The sequence below is a fragment of the Physeter macrocephalus genome, chromosome 4 (assembly GCF_002837175.3).
Source record: "Physeter macrocephalus isolate SW-GA chromosome 4, ASM283717v5, whole genome shotgun sequence".
In the NCBI taxonomy this organism is placed as follows: Eukaryota; Metazoa; Chordata; class Mammalia; order Artiodactyla; family Physeteridae; genus Physeter; species Physeter macrocephalus.
The window spans coordinates 140,337,973-140,353,855 of record NC_041217.1 but is presented as its reverse complement, the minus strand read 5'-3'; the positions used below and the strand labels follow the sequence as shown (position 1 = coordinate 140,353,855).

Below are 15,883 nucleotides of genomic sequence, written 5' to 3'. Positions count from 1 at the left end.
TCTAACTTAACGCTCTAAACATGGGGAACCAACATCAACAGACTTTCTCCAGCTCCAAAGTACAAAGCAGTTTAAATAAATTCTTCGGAGGTAAGAAAATTTTAAAAAACCAACAGGATCCCAGAGTTTAAAAGTTATAGTAATATTCTGTACGATGATACATGTCATTATACGTTTGTCAAAACCCACAGAATGGATATCCCTAATAGTGAACCCTAAGATAAACTACGGACTTTGGATGATAATGACGTGTTAATGTAGGTGCATCGACTGTAACACATGTACCACTCTGGTGCAGGGATGTTGATAGTGAGAGAGGCTATTCCTGCATGGGGGAAGGGAGTTACATGGGTACTCCGTACTTTCTGCCCAACTTTGCTGTCAAACTAAAACTGCTCTAAAAGAATAATGTTTAGATAAAATAGAAAAAAAAATCAGAATCCGTTTTGTTCTAAAATATAATAGGAACTATTACATTTTTACCACAGAGCACAAACTATAAACAAATGAAAATACTACATTTTGTTAAATAATTTCTATACTAGAAATAGCTTGTATACTACATATTATGGAAATCAGGTTATTTCCGAAATACTAGCAGTAATAAACCAAACTTAAAATATTGATTACCTTTAAGGCAATAGTTCTCAAATTTTATCATTCATTAGAATCACCTGGAAGGTCCCATGCCCAGAGTTTCTGATTCAGCAGGTCTGGGATTGGGGCCTGAGAATTTGCATTTCTCACAAGTTCCCAGGTGATTCTCATGTGGCTAGACTGGGAACTACACTTGAAAAATCAATGCTCTAAGGAATGTTTCTGAAAGTAGAAGTGAAGGAAAACCAAACTCTTCTGTATAATCTTATACACAAGATTATAAGCTCCAAGAGGTAAGAAACCATTTCTCATTTTGCTTACCATTATATCTTCAATGCCTATTACAGTGCCTAGTTCAAAGTAGACACTCAATAAATTTGTTAAATGGATTAATAAAAACTTAGCTTAAATTATTTTTAATTGTTCACTCTTTAGAAACAAAATATAATAGATCCAAAAGATATTTAATTGCTTCATACTTTATATTGTCTACAATGTAACTAGAAAATGTCTCACTTCCCAATCCATCCCCTAGCCTCCTACCACCCAGGGTGGCCTGGATAATATGCCTCTTTCTATGGACTTTGTTCTTACCTTTCTCATAGTACTGAGCACTTAACACATTTCATGTGTTTACCTCCTATTTAGACTACAGGAATTTTTTTTCCTATGTGCTTCTTATAAAACAAATACACTTACACAGTTGAAAAAGTAAATGGCAAGGCAAAACAGCATTCTCCTACCAACTACCAATCTCTCTCCTCAGAAGCAACTACTGTCAACTCTTTTATCTATTTCTTCTGAGATTTACCTCCATATTTCTAAATTACATGCTTAAGCTGATACTACCTATTTTGTTTTAGATTTAGATATTATCTACTGACTTCCTACAGACAGAATTGTACACACACTTATGTTCCCATCCCACCACCATCCTCCCAGGATGACTATAATATGATATGCCAATATTATTTATGGCTGAGCCAAATATACCATTGCACAGAGTTTTCTAGATATCTATAAAAATTCATTTTCTCCTTTTTCCTAGGCATGTAGCTAAACTACATTTCCCAACCTTCTCTGAAGTTAGGTGTGTCCTTAAGATCAAGTTCTTACCTCCTCCATGCTCTCCCCTTCTCAATGGATAAAATTCCCAGTCATCCATCTTCAATCACATAGCCAATAGTTAAATTCCAATCCAGACCAGTAGGTCTTAAACTTTTGTGCACAGGAATCAGCTAGTTCCTAAGTGCAGATTCTGATTCAGTAGGTTTGGAGTGAGGACTAACATTCTGCATTTAGTCTAACAAGCCCAAGTAAAGTCCACACTGTTAGCCCTTGGCCATACTTCTGACTGGACAAAAATCATCAGTGGAACTTGGGACTCCTGAATGACCACACACAATAAACTATTCATCTGGATCTGGTGACTACTCACCTAGCAACTATTACATGAGACAGAAAAAAAACTGTATCTTAGGTCACTATACTACTGGATCTCTTTATCACAGGAGCCTAGGCTTTTGACTTAAGCAACATATATACTATAACCACATTTCTCTTTTGGCATACTTTTCAGTTTTACCTGGAATTGTCTCACTTCTCTTAAGTTTTTTATATATCTGTCAATAACTCATTGACAGAACTGTAAATCTTCTCTCAATGTCTTCAAATACATCAAGCAACCCATGTGTTTGTTTTTATTGTCGTTTTTCTCTCCTTGGATATCCCATCTGGCACCTTCTGATCACTACTAGATTTCCACCACACTTGTCACCCTGAGACTTTCCTTTTGCTATCATCCTACCAATTCCCATCTACTCTCTCATGCTGACTGACTCTTCTATTTCCCTCTTCCATAAGTTACTTCCTCTTTTTTGGTGTAGCATATCCTCCAGTAGCTTTCTAAGAAAAAAAACAAGAAAGGCGGGCTTCCCTGGTGGTGCAGTGGTTGGGAGTCCACCTGCTGATGCAGGGGATGCGGGTTTGTGCCCCGGTTCGGGAGGGTCCTGCATGCTGTGGAGCGGCTGGGCCCATGAGCCGTGGCCGCTGGGCCTGCACGTCCGGAGCCTGTGCTCCGCGGCAGGGGAGGCCACAGCGGTGAGAGGCCCACGTACTGCAAAAAAAAAAAAAAAAAACAAAACAAAACAAGAAAGGCACTGAAGGCACTGAAGAAAATAATTATGCCCTACTTCTGACATTTCATTTCATGTAGAGGAACAACCATTATCATAACATTCCTGATTTCTTTCCACTCCATTCATTCCTTTCCTAGGGAGATGGGGTAACTTATATCATCATTGATTTTAGAAAAATGATCTGGGCAAAAGTTAGCACCTTCCCCTCTCCTTCCTCTTTGCATCCAGCTGTTCTCAGGAAAGAAAATTCCACTCTCTCATTCATACTCTAACATTACAGTTGCAAGCCCCACACAGGGCCTGTCACTGTTCAGCTCTGCCTATGCCTGAGTGGTTAAATCTGTCTATTTCTGGCATTGAGTATTAGCAAGCCACTTGAAAATATAAGTCCCATTCTCCAATGTGAATCTTATCCATAATAAAAATAATATTCCAGTCTCCATATGCTTCCTTTATCTCTCCCAATTTGTTCAGAATTCAGGAAGGGAAAGAGAGTGCTATTTATTGGGCTCCCTTAAGCCCCAATAGTAGGTAAGTTTTATAAGACTTAGCATGCCTGAAATGTCTTTATTCTTTCTTCATATTTTGTTTAATCAGGTTTGAAATTCTAGGTTAAAAATTATTCACTCAAAATCTTACAGGTATTGTTTCAACAATTTCTAGTTTCTAGTGTTACTACTGAGAAAATTATGCCATTCTTATTCTCCGTCTCTTTTACTGAACTATTTTTTTTTCTTTATGGAAACTTTTATGATATTCTCTTTGCCTCAATGTTCTGTAATTTACAAGCGATAAGTCCTAGTATAGATATTTCTTTATTCATTTTGCTGTGCATTCAGCTGGCTCTTTTAATCTCTAACTCAAGTCCTTCACTTCTGAAAATTTTTTCCATATTATATCTTCCATAACTTCCTCCCTTTCATCTTCTCTGCTCTTTTTCTAGAGCTCCTATTAATTGAACTTTAGGCCTCTTACACTGATCCTCCAATTATCTTTTCTCTCCATTTCCCATCTCTTTTTTGTCCTTCCTGGGTGACTTCCTCAAATTTATCTTCCAACCCTTCTATATTTGGGGGGGGGCAGGGAGAAAACCTTTCGTATTTTCACTTCTAAGAACTTTCTAATTCTCTGATTATTCCTTTTCACAGCACTCTGATCTTCATCTCTTATTTCTGAAAACACTAACAATTTTTCTGGAACTTTTTTCTGCTCCCTGTATTGTCTGGTTCCTGAGTTCCTCATGTGCCTTCCTTCTTCTCTACCATGCATACTAGCATATGCATAACAAGAGTCTCAGAAGGAAAAGAGAGAAGGGGAAAGAAAAAATACTTAAAGAGGGAATTCCCTAGTGGTCCAGTGGTTAGGACTCCCCGTGCTTTCACTGACGTGAGCCCAGGTTCAACCCCTGGTTGGGGAACTAAGATCCTACAAGCCGTGCAGCGTGGCCAAAAAAAAAAAAAAAAAAAAAGAAGAAATAATAGCCAAAAAATTCCCAAATCTGATGAAAGACACAACTACACACATCCAAGAAACTCAATGAACTCCAAGCTGAATAAACTCATAGGAATCCACAGCAAGACACATAATTGTTAAATTGTTAAAGACAGAAGAAAGTTTGAAAGCAACGAGAGAAGCAACTTCTCATACATGAAGAATCCACAATAAAATTAACAGCTGATTTCCCATCAAAAATCATGGAGGCCAGAAGGCAATGGGATGACATATTTAAAGTCCTGGATGAAAAACACTGTCAACCGAATATTCTCTAACCATGCAGAAAAACTATCCTTTATTAATGACAGAGAAAATATGACACTTCCAGATAAACAAAAGCTAAGAAATTTCATTAGCAGACTTGTAGACTAGCATTACAAGAAATGCTAAAGGGAGTTCTTAAGGCTGAAATGAAAAGAAATTAGGCAGTAACTCAAACCCATAAGAAATAAAGGACACTGGTAAAGGTAACTTAGCACAGGTAAACATAAAAGCCAGTATTATTGTACTGCTGGTTTGTAACTCTTCTTTTTTTTCCTACATGATTTAAAAGGCAAATACATAAGAAGACAATTATAAACCTATGTTAATGGGCACACAATGTATAAAGATGCAATCTATGACAACAACAATGAGAAAGAACAGAGACATATAGGATCAGAGCATGTGTATACTACTGAAACTAAACTGGTATTACTCAAACTAGGCTATTATAAATTTAAGATATTAGTTGTGCTGTTATCTGCAAGGCAACCACTAAGAAAATAATGTTTAAAAATACAAAAAAGGAAAAAAGGAAATTAAAATAGCACACTATAAAAAAGCCAACTGAATACATAAAAAGGCAGTAAGAGAAAAATTATGAGAGAAAAAAATTAAGAGAGAAATTGAGGAACAAAAAGCACGAGACATACAGAAAAGAAAAAACTAAAGAGCAGGAATAAATCCTTCCTTATCAATGACTACTTTAAATGTATTGGGTTGGCCAAAAAGTTCCTTTGGTTTTTAAGTAAAAATAAAAGACACATTTTTCATTTTCACCAAGAACTCTATGAGCAACATATGCAGCCTTTTGTTCCACTACCTTCTGCCATTTTTCAGGCAACTTCATAATTCCACCTTCCCAAAACTCTCTATTTTTTTGACCAAAGAACTGTTCCAGGTGCCCTTTACAGTCTTCCAGGGAATTGAAATTTTTTCCATTAAGAGAATTTTGTAAAGACTGAAATAAATGGAAATCTGAGGGTGCAATGTCTGGTGAATACAGTGGATGAATCACAACTTCCCAGCCAAGCTGTAACAGTTTCTACCTGGTCATCAAATAAACATGCACTCTTGCGGTATCCTGATGGAAGATTATGCATTTTCTGTTGACTAATTCCAGATGCTTTCCATCAAGTGCTGCTTTCAGTTGGTCTAACTGTGAGCAGTAATTGTTAGAATTAATCGTTTGGTTTTCTGGAAGGAGCTCATAATAGAGGACTCCCTTCCAATCCCACCATATACACAACATCATCTTCTTTGGTGTGGTTGGTGGTGATTTACTTCACTTGCCTCACAATCTCTTCTGTTCCACATCATTGTACAGTATCCACTTTTCATCGCCCATCACAAATTGTTTTAAAAACAAACGTTTTTGTTACACTTAAGTAGAAAATCACATGCAGAAATATGGTCAAGAAGGTTTTTCTCACTTAACTTATGTGGAACCCAAACATCAAAGCGATTAACATAACCAAGCTGGTGCAAATGATTTTCAGCGCTTGATTTGGATATTTTGAGTATGTCGGCTATCTCCCGTGTGGTATAATGTTGTTTTCAATTCATGTCTCGATTTGATCACTATCAACTTCAACTAGTCTACCGGACCATGGAGCATTGTCCGGTGAGAAATCTCCAACACAAAACTTTGCAAACCATTTTTGACACATTCGCTCAGTCACAGCACCTTCTCCATACACTGCACAAATCTTTTTTTTGCATTTCAGTTGTGTTTTTACCTTTCTTGAAATAATAAAGCATTATATGCCAAAAATGTTGTTTTCTTCCACTTTCAACATTAAAATGGCTACACAAAAATTCACCAATTTTGATAAGTTTTTTTAAAGGCACACTAATATGACAGCTGTCACAATACAACCTAACAAAATTGTTTCAAATGAAGTTAAAGACAACGAAGGACTACTAGAGCCATCTTATGGAAAAAACCGAATGAATTTTTTGGCCAATTCAAAAATGAATTAGACTCGCCAATTAAAGGCAGAGATTAGAAAACTGGATTAAAAAACACATGATCCATCTATCATATTACCCTACAAGAGATTCACTTTAGATACAAAGAAGCAAAGAGGTTGAAAATACAGGCTGGAAAAAGATATCAAGAGAGAACTGAGTTGGCTATATAATTGTCAGAAAAAAATATACTTTAAATCAAAAAAGGTTACAAGAGACAAAGAAGAGCATTATACACTAATAAAAAGTTTAGTCCAACAAAAATATGTAACAATTATAAACATATATATACCTAATAACAGAGCCCCAAAAATAGGAAACAAAAATTAACAAAATTGAAAAGAGGAATAGATAATTCTATAATAATAGCTGGATCCCTATCAAATTACCTATGACATTTTTCACCAAACTAGAACAAATAATCCTAAAATTCATATGGAACCATAAAAGACTCAGAACTGCCAAAGCAATCCTGAAGAAAAAGAACAAAGCAGGAGGCATAACCATCCCAGACTTCAGGCAACACTACAAAGCTACAGTAATCAAAACAGCATGGCACTGGCACAACAACAGACATATGGATCAATGGAACAGAATAGAGAACCCAGAAATAAACCCACACACCTATGGTCAATTAGTTGTCAACAAAGGAGGCAAGAATATACAATGAGAAAAGAACAGTCTCTTCAGCAACTGGTGCTGGGAAAGTTGGACAGCCACATGTAAATCAATGAAGTTAGAACACACCCTCTCACCATACACAAAAATAAACTCAAAATGGTTTAAAGACTTAAACATTAGACATCACACCATAAAACTCCTAAAAGAAAACATAGGTAAAACATTCTCTGACATAAATTGTACCAATGTTTTCCTAGGTCAGTCTCCCATGGCAATAGAAATAAAAACGAAAATAAACAAATGGGACCTAATCAAATTTACAAGCTTTTGCACAGCAAAGGAAATCATAAACAAAACAAAAAGACAACCTACAGAATGGGAGAAAATATTTGCAAACCATGAGACTGACAAGGGCTTAATTTCCAAAATATACGAACAGCTCATACAACTCAACAACAAAAACAACCCAATCGAAAAATGGGCAGAAGATCTAAAGAGACACACAGATGGCCAAGAGGCACATGAAAAGATACTCAACATCCCTAATTGTTAGATAAATGCAAATCAAAACTACAGTGAGGTACCACTTCACACCAGTCAAAACGACCATCATCAAAAAGTCTACAAATAACAAATGCTGGAGTGAGTGTGGAGAAAAGGGAACCCTCCTACACTGTTGGTGGGAATATAAGTTGGTGCAGCCACAATGGAGAACAGTATGGAGGTTCCTCAGAAAACTAAAAACAGAGCTACCATAAGATCCAGCAATCCCACTCCGGGGCATATATCTGGACAAAACTATAATTCAAAAAGATACATGAACCCTATGTTCATAGCAGCATTATTCACAATAGCCAAGACATGGAAACAACCTTAATGACCATCAACAGATGAATGGATAAAGAAGACGTGGTACATATATACGATGGAATATTACTCAGCCATAAAAAAGAACATAATGCCATTTGCAGCAACATGGATGGACCCAGAGATTGTCATACTGAGTGAAGTAAGTCAGACACAGAAAGACATCTATCATATGATATCCCTTATATGTGGAATCTAAAAAAAACAAGTACAAATGAATTTATTTACAATACAGAAGTAGAGTCACAAATGTAGAAAACAAACTTATGGTTACCAGGAGATAAGGGGGAAAGGGATAAGTTGGGAGATTGGGACTGACATATACACACTACTACATATAAAATAGATAACTAATAAGAACCTGCTGTATAGCACAGGGAACTCTACTCAGTACTCTGTAATGGCCTATATGGGAAAAGAATCTTAAAAAAAAAAAAAGAGTGGATATATGTATAACTGATTCACTTTGCTGTACACGTGAAACTAACACATTGTAAATCAACTCTACTCCAATAAAAATTTTTAAAAAACAAAAAAAGATGTGGTACCTATATACAATGGAATACTACTCAGCCATAAAAAAGAAAATAATGCCGTTTGCAGCAACATGGACAGAACTAGAGATTATCATACTAAGTGAAGTAAGTCAGAAAGAGAAAGACAAATAACATATGATGTCACTTATATGTGGAATCTAAAGTATGACACAATGAACCTATCTATGAAACAGAAACAGACACACAGACATAGAGAACAGACTTGTGGTTGCCAAGGGGGAGGGAGTGGGGAGGGGGGATGGACTGGGGTTTGGGGTTAGTAGATGCAAACTATTACATACAGAATGAATGGAAAACAAGGTCCTACTGTATAGCACAGAAAACTATATTCAAAGTCCTGCAATAAACCACAATGGAAAACAATATTAAACAGAATGTATACATATATTATATATATATTACATATAATATATATATATGAGTCACTTTGCTGTATGGCAGACATTAACACAATATTGTAAATCAACTATACTTCAATTAAATAAATAAATTAAATAGTTGGAGACTTCAATGCCTTTCTTTCAATAACGGTTAGAGCAACCAGACAGAAAACCAATAAGGAAATAGAGGACTTGAATAACACTATACAGCAATGAGACCTAACAGATAAATCCAGAAGACTCAACCCAACATCAGCAGAATACATATTCCTCTCAAGTACACATGGAACATTCTCAAGGATAGACTATTATGTTAGGCCACAAAACAAGTCTTAATAAATTTAAAAAGACTGAAATCATACAAATTATCTTTTCTTATCACAACAGACTGAAATTGGAAATCAAATCAATAACAGGAAAAAAACTGGAAAATTCACAAATATGTGAAAATTAAACAATGCACGCAAACAACCAATGGGTCAAAGAAGAAATCACAAGGGCAATACCTTGAGACAAATGAAAACAATGTGTTTTTTTAAGCAATGTATTATTTTACCACAATTTTTAAAATAGAGATAAAAGGATATTTGATATAATTTTTTAAAATAAGGATTATAAAAGAATACTATGAACAACTGTACATCAACAAATTGGATAACCTAGGTGGAACGGACAAATTCCTACAAACACACAAATTACCAAAACTAAATCAAGAGCAAATATAAAATATGAATACCCTACAACAAGTAAGTAGATTGAAACAGTAATCAAAAACCCCTCAACAAAAAGAGCTCAGAATCAGAAGGCTATACTGGAGAAGCTTACTCAACATGTAAAGAATTAATACCAATCCTTCTCAAACACTTCCAAAAAATTGAAAAGGAGGGAACACTTCCTAACTCATTCTATGAGGCCAGCATTACTCTGATACTCTGAATATATATGCAAAAAATCATCAACAAAGTACTAGCAAACCAAATTCAGCAGCATATTAAAAGGGTTATACACCATGACCAAATGAGATTTATCTTCAGAACGTAAGGGTGATTGAACACATGAATTATCAATCAATGTGATAAAACACATTAATAGACTGAAGGAAAAGAAAAATACGTGATCATCTCAACTGATGCAGAAGAAAGCATTTGACAAAATCCAGCACCTTTTCATGATAAAAACACTCAATGAACTAGTAATAAAAAGGAACTTCCTCAACATAATAAAGGCCATCTACAAAAAAAAAAAAAAACCCAAAATGAAAACAAAACGAAAAACACACAGCTAGCATCATACTCATTAGTGAAAGACTTAAAAAAATTTCCCCTAAGACCCGCAATAAGACGAAGATGTCTGTCTGCTTTTGCCACTTCTATTTAACACAGTACTAGAAGTTCCAGCCAGAGCAATTAGCCAAGTAAAAGAAATAAAAGGCATCCAAACTGGAAAAGAAAAAGTAAAATTATCTGTTTGCAGATGACATGATCTTAAATGGAACAAAATTCCAAGAATACACACAAAAAAACAGAGCTAATAAACAAAATGGAACAAAATTCCAAGAATACACACAAAAAAACAGAACTAATAAACAAATTCAACAAGTTGCAGGATACAGAATCAACACACAGATTTCTTTATAGTGGCAATGAACAATCCATAAAGGAAATTACAAAAATGATTCCACTTACAATAAAATCAAAAAGAATAAAATACTTAAGAATAAATTTAACCAAGGAGGCAAAAAAATTTTTACTCTGAAAACACTACACTACAAAACATTACTGAAAGAAATTAAATAAATAAATGCAGCGACATCCCATGTTCATAGATTCCTTCCAGTCTACTTTCCCTACCTACCTCTTTCTTGCTCTTCCCTTTTCAGACTTTGGTCACTGCTTATGGGTAACTAAGGAATCAGGAAGTATTTTAAGTTCATGTAACCTACAGCCGAAGGGAGTAGAACATTCGAAAACACACCTTTTACAATGTTTATCATTCACCTTAAAAGAATTAAGTACTCCACCCCTTGCTTATTGTTATCAATATCAAGAGTCCCCAAAACTATTTAGTCTGCTTTCCCAGTGCTGCCAAAAGCTGGAGACTGGGCAGAATCCATAAACTGCAGCCCACTGTGCACTCACCCATTTGTTTCCTTCACTTAAGTCATTGCCAATGACTTACACTGTTAACAATACTGTTAAGATGTCAATACTACCCAAAGTGATCTGCAGACTCAATGCAATCACTATCAAAATCACAAGGGCATTTTCTGCAGAAACAAAAACCCATCCTAAAAGTCATATGGAATTTCAAAGGACTCTAAATAGGCAAAACAATCTAAAAAAAGGAAAAAACTAGTTGGAAGAGTAACACTTTATTTCAAAACTTACTACACAAAGCTACAATAACCAAAACAGTCTGGTAATGACATAAGGAAAGACATATATCAATGGAACAGAATACAGAGCCCAAAAATAACCCTTACATACATGGGCATTCAATCTGACAATAGTGCTAAGAGTACTGAATGGGGGAAAGGACAGTCTTTTCAATAAATGGTGCTGGAAAACTGAACACACCTGTTCAAAAGAATGAAGCTGGACCCTGACCTTATACCAGTTGCAAAAATTAACTCAAAATGGATCAAATAAGACAAGACACTGATTGTAAAAGCAGCAGACAAGAAAAAAACTCAAATGACCATTTGAGTCTTTTGAAAAATTACAGAAAAACTATCATAAAACAATAAAATATATTACCATACAGATGTAAACTAGACTGAGGAAATCTCTATTCTGTTATGGAGTGATAGTGAAGATATACTGTTAAGTGAAAAAAAGTAATATACACAGGCATGTGTAGTAAGCTAATTTTTTGTAAGAAAGAAGAGAATATATATACCTATATTTTCAAAAATAAACAATGCAAGGATAAAAACAAAAATAAAAACAAAAGACCTAAATTTAATATCTATACTAAAACTATAACTGCATAAAAACTATAAATATTCATGACCTCGGATCTGGCAAGTTTCTTAAATATGACATCAAAAGCACAGATGACAAAAGAAAACAATAGATAAATTGGTCTTCATCAAAATTTAAAATTTCATCCTTGACATCTATCTTGACAATGATTTTTTTTAATTTGATACCAAAAGCAAAGGCAACCAAAGCAAAAAAAACAAAAAACCTAGTGGGAATCCTCATGCAACTGCTGGTGGGAATAAAATGATGCAGTTGATGCAGAAAACAGTTTGGAAGTTCCTCAAAAAGTTAAACATGGAATTGTCATATGATCCAGCAATTTTACTCATAGGCATATATCCAAAAGACTGAAAATAGGGACTCAAACAGATATTTGTACACCATGTTCACTGCAGCATTATTCACAACAGCCAAAAGGGAGACGCAACCAAGCAACTATAAACAGATGAATGGATAAACAAAATGTGGGATACACACAATGGAATATTACTCGGCCATTTAAAGGAAGGAAACTCTGACACAGGCTACAACATGGATGAACCTTGAGGACATCATGCTAAACGAAATAAATCACTCACAAAACAGCAGATATTGTATGGTTCAATTATATAAGATATTGAGAATTGGTAAATTCACAGGGACAGAAAGTAGAACAGAAGTTATCAGGGGCTAGCGGGAGAGGGGAATGGGAAGTCATTGCTTAATGGGTACAGAGTTTCTGTTTGGGATGATAAAAAAGCTTTGGAAATAAATAGTGGCGATGGTTACACAACATTGTGAATGTACTAATGCCATTGAATTGTACACTTAAAAAGGTTAAAACGATAAATTTAATGTGATGTATACTTTACCACAATAAAAAAATTTTTAACTCAAAAAATTTAATCGAAATAATGTGTATTAAGCTTATATAAAGTATCACAAACCTCAAATTTTAAATGTCAATCATTCACTAAAATAGCTAAAGGTTTAAAAAAAACATAACTTTTTATATGGGTAAATCAACTGACAGAGTTTTTATGATCAAAGGCAAGTAGAACTGTGCCCCCTTCTCTCAAATCCAGTTTTGTAAATAAATGGGATTTCCAAACTAAATTACCTAGATCCTCATCTAAAGCCCAATTAGCTACGTTTTCTGGATTACTCAAGCCTTTTCCTTCTGTGTACATCTGGTAAAACTTTTTTGGCCACTGGTCAAAGAAGTTTAGTTTAAGTCATGCTTCTTTTCACAAGCAATTTGTTGATTAAAACAGCCTGAGGTTGCCAATTGTTTTTTGGGCTTTTTTCAAATGAGATATGGAGATCATCTGGATCCCCTAATTATCCAAGCCACACTTTCCTCTTTTTCCTTATAAACAAATAATCAAGAATGAGCCCTATCTATATGAAGAGTTCTGTGATGCAAGATTCACTAGAAAGCTCTTGATTCTTCCAATATCAGGCAGCTCTTTGGTATTTATGTATAACAATGTAGCCAACACTTTTTAAGTGTTACTTGTTTGCTAGGGAGACAAAGTTTGTCCCATAGGTCCAAAAACTGTGATATGTAACTGTGCTGGTCCTACAATGCTTGTGCTTCTAACACCACACTCATTTTGAAATTTCATATACTGTATACCTTGGAATGGGCCAGGTTATGCTGCAATAACAACCTCTACAACTCAATGTTTATCACAACATACACTGATTTAACAACTCATGCAAAATCCTCTGTGAATTAAGGTGACTCTCTAAGGCAGCTGTCCTTTATGCATTGGCTCAGCATTCCAAGCTGCTTTAATCTTATGTTACCTCCCATATTAGCAAAACAGAGGGAGAAGGAATAGCACTGGTCACCTTTGCTCACATTTCATTTACCAAAAAAAGCCACATGGCTGCACCTAACTTCAAGGCAATAAGGAACACAACCCTCAGAATGCCTCAAAATAAAGGAGCAGTAACAAGGCTTATCACATTAGTACAAGGTGAAATAAGGCAGTCTCTGTCTCGACCCATGTTACTATTTCCCTCCAACCCTTTTGTTCAGGGCTAATTTCATGGTCATGTGATCTGTGCAGTTACACAGGGCTCCATGCTCAGAAAGACGTTGTGCTTGGTTTAAAGCTCTCCTGTCACCAACTTGAAATTCTTAATAATTTTATTTTTGAATTTGTGCTTTGTAGTGAAGTCTAATAGGACAATGGAACATGCACAGGAGCAGGAGATATATGCAAAATGTATACCCTGCCATTCGTTTCCACCTCATTCTCATATAGCTTTGGTGATGCCCCGTGAACACAGAATATCGGTTGGTCCATGATGTGTAGGGAGTTCAGCAAGACTCAATGTGGCCACGTCGCGTTCCCTCCAGCATAGTCTGGCCTCCTGCTCTGCCCAACCGATGGATGATGGGGCCTCTGGGCACCCGGCACGGCCTGGAGTGGCTGCTGGGCCTCTACTTCCTCTCCCACATCCCAATCACCCTGCTCGTGGACTTGCAGGCGGTGCTGCCGCGCGATCTCTACCCCGTGAAGCTGAGAAACCTGCAGCAGTGGTATACTGAGTTCAAAGATCCCCTGCTACAGAACGCCCCGGTGTGGTTTAAGTCCTTCCTGTTTTGCGAGCTTGTGTTTCAGCTGCCTTTCTTTCCTGTCGCAACATATGCCTTCTTCAAAGGAGGCTGCAGGTGGATCTGCACCCCTGCAATCATCTACTCGGTTCAAACGATGACAACTCTGATTCCAATCCTCTCCACATTTCTACTCGAGGATTTCTCCAAAGCCAGTTGTTTTCAGAGGACAAGGACCTAAGACTTTCCACGAACGACTATTCCTTGTATCTGTCTACATGCCCTACTTTCTCACCCCTCTTATACTTCTGCTTTTCATGTTGCAGAACCCCTACTACAAGTCTGAGGAGAAAAAAATGAGGAAAAATAACCCCGGGTCCAGGGGAGAGGTGACCACGGGGCAGTTTCCTGTTGGACCCAGTACCAGGAAAATGCTCAGAACCCATGTTTTCAGTAGTATTTGAAACACACCAGCAGCAACACACATGGCCAAGGCACTGGCAGGAGGCACATCAAACCCTCATCTTCCAAGGGCACTGGCATAAACAGACTGATCACCTGAGGATGAGCAGAGGGGTGTGGGCTAGGTTATACGGAAGTGGTGCCAGAGGCCTCACCATGTGCCCAAGCACCACTGCAGGATTACTAAAGGCAGAACCAGACCAGAAACCAGATAAACTTCCAAGCAACATGGTCTACTTGGCAAGTTCATGAGTCATATGACCCACAGTATACCCGTGACTAACCCTTTGAGTCATGACTCTCTACAGTGTGTCACTGGGGTGTCTCAGGCCATTTTTAAGCTTGAAGCTGTGCCTCTGTGATGTTCATCAAAAACTGCTTTCTTGTCCCCACGCCTAGGTGGGGGTGAGCTATTCTGTAAGAGCGTTAAACTTAGTTTTCCTTAACGTTCAACCTTGGCATGACCTTCAGTCAGAAATGGGTCAGATTGGAAGGTGTATTGTTTCTGTCTTAAACAGGTTGTCCCAGGAGAAGAGATTTTTTAAAGTCTCCTTGTTTATCCTCTTTCCAAGCCTCAGTCTTCTATTACTTTTTACAGACCACCTAACATAAGTTCCTTTACTCTGACATCTGGTGTCTCAAACCTGCACTGGAGGTGTCCCTCCTACTGGATAACTTCATCCTACCGAATAGTTGAATAATTCCTTCCTGTCTCATTCCCAGTCAAAGGCAACAGGTGGCGGGGAGCTGCGCATGACAGGTCCAGCGTGTGCATATAGGGTCTCTTCACGTTAGTACGTGGTATTCTGCTAGCTTTCTCTGAATTCATACTTGAGGCCAACTCAAAAAAAAAAAAAAAAAAAAAAAAAACGACTTGTGAACACACATGGAAAATGGTAGATGCTGGTCCTGGTTAGTTCCCCCTTTTTGCCTGTTTTGCTTACAAGCCCTAACAGTCTGATTGTTGGGAGTATCGTCTGACTCGTGTGTCTGGTCAAAATAA

The 15,883-nt window shown here is 36.7% G+C and overlaps 1 protein-coding gene and 1 pseudogene across 8 annotated transcripts in view; one reads left to right on the top strand and one right to left on the bottom strand.

Moving 5' to 3' along the window:
- Positions 1 to 15,883, bottom strand: part of TUT4 (terminal uridylyl transferase 4) — a 153,058-nt gene that overhangs the window by 116,323 nt on the left and 20,852 nt on the right. The window lies entirely within an intron of this gene.
- Positions 14,186 to 14,882, top strand: LOC102989555 (sigma intracellular receptor 2-like; annotated as a pseudogene).